Below are 6,000 nucleotides of genomic sequence, written 5' to 3'. Positions count from 1 at the left end.
CGTCCATTATTCATTCATATGAAGTTACACCATAAAATAAAAAAGTTCCCCTTATATCTGTTAGGTACTGAACCTTACAAATTATTATATTCATAAAATATCTATATATATAATCAATATAAAACATATCATTAATATCTATAATGTGTAATCATAAATCATAATAAATTCCTATTACTACAGGCCTTACCCCATAAATACTATCTACCACTAATGCATCATTATAAATTATAATTTTAAATTGATTTTTTTTTCTTTGGTAATTGTGTGGATGACTTATCCAAAAGCATAATATTCGTGCTTAAAAATATTATCATAGACAAAATTTTGAAACATTTAGATTTTAAGAGATGCTACTAATTAAGAACTAAATTATTTTTATTTATGAAACCCTCTCCCTTTCTTTTTGGAAATTATAATAACAATTTTTAATTTATAAGATATCTTTAGAATTATTTATTTATCGTAAATAGGCTCTTTTACATTTTATAAATAAAAAATTTGCAAATACAAAATATATAATACGCCACATTATCAATATCTTTATTATTTTCATAAATAAAAAATAAAAATTTATATTCATAAATTGACTAACAAATAATGAAAAAATAACAAATTACATAAAATATTCTTCACGCAAATTTAAAATGTTAACATCCCTCGAATTCACACATAGACATTGTTTCAAAGTTGTCGCTGACATTCGATTCCTTTTCTTAGTAATATTGGCGCAGACACTAGAAAAAATACGTTCGCTGGCTACGGACGTAGATTGTTGGGAAAAGTAATCTTTGGCCATTGTCGAGAGCTTTGGAAAACGTTTCGAGTTTCTAGACCACCAATCCACTATATCACCGGGCGTGTGAGCTACCGGATCTGCTAGGTATTCTTCGATTTCTTCTGTAGCTAGATTTGGTATAATGTACGCATTCCTTAATATAAAATATTTAAGTTAACTAATTATTATATCGTCGAATCCATTGTAAAACCTTGTAACAAACCTATTTTAAAAATGACTATTTTGCAACGATATGTTTTATTAATTTCATAAATTCTTAGGTCTCTATTTTTTTAAATGTTAAATAAATATTTATATTAACTCCAAGATACCACCGGTGAAAAACATTTAAATGTAGCCCTATTAAATATTTATAAGGAGATTATTCTAGATAAAAATTTGATTCTAGATGAATTAGCCAAATCTCAGAGAAAAGTATCCTCATAATCAAATTTTTTCGTAAAATGTCTTAGTTATAACATTTATAATTTTTGTATTAACTCTTAAAATGGATGCAATTAATCAGGGTTGGCAAGTCAGTCAATTGACAGGTCAAATTCAGTCAATTGACTTGATCAAATTATAAAAAAAATCTGAAGAAAAAAAATATAAAAAATATGTTTAAAAATTAGAAAAATGATATAAATACATGTGATCATAATGCTGATTATTTTTTGAGTCCCCGATATCAAGAGGAGCATCACTGGCAGTGAAGAAATAGCCATTTTACAAGGTGGTGGTGACCAAAATATTTTAAGTGATATAATTAATTTCAGAAGTATAAACGACATGTTTAATAGTTATATGGTAATCAGTAATTTCCGTAAGAAATAATCAATTCCGACCTAAGGTTAGTGGAATACTTTGCCAGCCATGCCCATTAAGAGACTAACAATTCCTAGTTTCACTTTTTCTTTAGAAAGAAATAGGTTGATTTGGGATATTCTTACAAAAACAGAAATCGATTGAAGATCTTGACATCAGGAAAATTGATTTAAAAAATTAAAGAAAATGAATATTGAATATGAATCATAACAAATTTCTTCTACTGAGAGCTAAACGTTAGTTATTGAATTATAATGAATTTAAAAAATTGATAATATCGATTCATTCTACTATTATATTCAAAATAAAGTTAATATTGACTTAAAAAACATTTATTTGAATTTTACCTTACCGAAACGTATTTTACCGGTCAAATACAAAGTACTGTGTATTATTTATATTTGATAATATCGTCATATTTTTACCATTATTTGCATAAGAATCACTTATATTTTATGTAATTGTTAAATTACATTTTTTTAGAGTTTTTATACAGTAAAATTTTTAATATTATAATCTGTATAAATATCTACATTTTGAAATTTATTTTAAATGATAAAAATCTATAATGAAATACTCTCTAAAATTTTGTTATATGTAAATATTTAAAATAAAAAATATATTCTATAAAGAATATTAGCGCCTTCTTACAAGAATTAAATATATCAATTTATTTGACAAAATGTAATGATATCGCAAAATTTAAGCCCGACCCTGTTCGAAAAAAAAATATTAGGCCCTAACCGAAATTAATTAAAAAAAATAAGGTTCTGGCCAGGGGTATAGTGCCATCTAAAAGTTATGGAACAAATTTAGCTAGCTCACTCATGTTGCTCATCGAGCTAGCTTAAATTTTTTCCCTCAAAATAGAGATGGCACACTATTTCTACATAATTTTAATATTAAAATGTCTTAATCACAAATAAATAAATTTCTGCTCAAGAGTCGGCTTGAGCCTGAGTCAATTTTTCGACTCAAAAACTGACTCAGTTTAGGGCTAAGTTGGCTTGGCTCAGTTATTTAACAATACTTACTTAAAAACGAAGGTTAAACAAGGTTAAAAAAATATATTAATTATAATCATCGTTCGTTACAAATTTTCGGCCTAAATAGCAGTGTGGATTTAATACTATATGAACCTTGCTCAAAACATAAATATATAATTTTGTTTTTACATTTTACGCGGGGGTTAAAAAACATTAGCACTAGAAATTTCTTTTGTGAACTCAAATGTTTTAGAACATCTTTATAGTAACAAAAACATTTAACTAGGCTTAAAATAAATTTAAAAAAAAATTAAATAATTTATTTTTTCTCGTGATAATTTAGTTTCTCGTGAGGTAAAATAATTGCCAATTTATTACTAGATCCAAAAGTTTTATAACCTCTTTCTAGTATCAAAAACTTTTAATTAAAAACTTAAAACAAATTTTCAATATATTTTAATTTTTTTTCCTCGTGGACTAAAATATAATAACAGTGCTAATTTATTAATAAACCCAAAAGTTTTCGAACATTTTTTTTAGTATCATATATTTTAAACTAAGTTTAAGACAAAATTTTTAAAAAAAATTATAATTTAGTTTCTTGTGGAGTAGAAATTTTTATAGTCAAAACAATAGATTCTTTATTATAAAATTGTTTCCTATATATAGTCTTTTATAATTATGTGATTTAACTACTACTAATATGCAATTACATTGACCTCCATAAGATAATATTAAATGTAAGAAAGTTATAAAAATATAAGCGTAACCTTTTAAAATATATATAAACATTCAAATATAACATATCTTCTTTCCCACCAAGTTAAGATCATCTACCAATCTTTTTATTACCAAGTTCAAGTTCATCTATTAATCTTTTTGTTGGCTTTCGTTCCCTTGTTGGATAATGCGGTTGCCTTCCTTTTTGCTTTGTTCAATTGGTATTATTGATTTGGTTTCGTCTGGTTCTTCCCTTATTCGTAGTTGATCTGCGTGTTTTCGTACTATTTTACCTTTTTCTTCTACGTTATACGAGAATTTTGCTTGTTGATTTATTATTTTTCCTTCATGCCTATTTTTCAAGTGGATTTTTTATCCAAACTAATTCGTTTTCTCCAAAATCTCATGTATGCATTTGTTTAACTGGTCGTGTTTTACTACAGAGGTTTCTAATTTTTCAGTAATTGATGGTTTCACCCAGTCTAATGTATTTAGTCTTCTCCCCATAAATAGTTTGGCAGGTATTCGGCCCATTGAGGAATGTTCGGAATTTCTATATGTAAATAATACTTCATTAAGGCATTCTTCCCCATCATTTGTTTGTTCTCTATTAGCAAAATACCGATCTTTATAGTTTGTATGCATCTTTCAACTAATCCGTTACTTTTCGGATGGTATGGTGTAGTTTTTAACACAAACCACATTTCATAATAAGACGATCCAAATTTATTCGTTAAATAAAACAACAATCTAATATCAGAAAAATATAATATAATAAATCATAATTATCCAATTCTTCATCTCCCAAAGGTCCACAGCTGACATCTTCTACCATAAATCCAATATCTCCAACATGGGGTAATACAACAATCCCTATTTATTCATAACACATTTATTCATAATTATATTTATCTATACATTAAGAAAAATATAAATATTATAAATCATAATTATCCCGCTTCACATGTTCTTCATTCCCACAGGTCCATTCTTTGTTCCTCCCAGCTGACATCTTCTCCAATTAATCCAATATCTTCACTCCAAAATAGCTAACAAAGGAATTCTTAAAAACCAAACATGTGATGATCACGTTTTCCCCCTATCCACTAGGAAAACTTAATTCCCCTGTCAGAAAATAACTGACATTTGATGTATTAAATTAAATTTATTTCTTCTTTTTTTCAAAGCTACAACACTCCCACCCTTCACAAGCCTAGCGTCCCTCTCTCTGTGGTGGTGTTGTATCAAATCGACCCTTTGAATTGTATCGAATCGCCCCTTTGAATTTTATCGACTTTGAATGGTATTGACTTTGAATTATATCGAATCGCCCTGAAGACGTTCAGGGAATTTATCGAATCGACTTCCCTTATAATGATTTATAATATAATATCGCCGATACATTTCAATATATAAGCGCGAAAACACATATTATCAATAATGACATGCACATTGGGGTATCTGCCATTATAATCTATGGAACCTTAATATGGACAATGTAATATCAGCAAAACATAATAATTCATTCATTTTAAGACATTTGGGAAATATGAACTATAATATACATTATTTGGGTATGATTTATGGTAATTAAGAAATAATGATTTTACATATAATAATGTAATGTGAACACATGGTCTATGTGTGAAATGCAATTTCAACACATGTAATTGTCCTTCTGTCATGTAAACAAAATCAAAGCTACATCTTTATAAATATCCCCTAAAATAGATATAAAAATCCATCTTTAGGTATTAATACCTTAGCCATCACATCTTCCTCCCCATTATGTTCCTCAATGGTTAAAGTCTGCCCCTTTATTTTTATGCTGCGACTCCTCCTTATTCTCCTGTTCCAAATTAAACTACATATCTATATTAATAATATTATACTGTATTTCTCGGTATTTAACAATTAATGTCTTCATTTTTATTTATAAAGTAAAACACTTAAAATGAAAATCTTAACTATCTGTAAGTTTAAAAAATATGTTATTATCAATTTAGTAAAGAATTCCACAATACAAATATACATCCTTTCTTCGTGGTATTTATTAAATTTAGTCTGGCACGAAACAGTTCCTTTATTTTCCTTACTTACTAAAAATACAACGCTTAATTATTCTAAAAATAAATATCACTTTATTGCTTTCTAGTGGTTCTCTGTCTTAATACTATTTTAATACAAATCCGCCCTACGGCCTAAACAATATCTTAATAAATATACGCCCTTCGGCCTAAATAATATTTTAATACAAATCCGCCTTTCGGCCTCAAAATTTTTTTTATAACTAATTCACCTTTCGGCCTCAAAAATATTTTATTACTAATCCGCCTTTCGGCCTCAAAATTTTTAATTACTAATCCGCCTTCCGGCCTTAATTTAAATCCGCCTTTTGACCTTAATAATTAATATGAATCTGCCTTTTGCACTTAATATATCCGCATTTTTCCTTAATATGAATTCGCCTTTTGGCCACAATATAAATTCGCCTTTTGGTCTTAATATGAATTAACCTCTCGGTCTTAATATAAATCACCTTTGTCTTAGATATAAATCCTCTGTGAAAAAAAAATCGTAGCTGTCTTGGCCACCACTATTTAAATTCGGACGTTATTTTTTTAAAATATTCTATTTATGTTTTTCCCGTAGTTTGTTTTACGAGAAAAATAAAATATATTTATATATCGC

Source organism: Gordionus sp. m RMFG-2023, chromosome 4, assembly GCF_954871325.1.
Source record: "Gordionus sp. m RMFG-2023 chromosome 4, tfGorSpeb1-WG-v2, whole genome shotgun sequence".
Lineage (NCBI taxonomy): Eukaryota > Metazoa > Nematomorpha > Gordioida > Chordodea > Parachordodidae > Gordionus > Gordionus sp. m RMFG-2023.
This window is presented reverse-complemented; position numbering follows the sequence as displayed.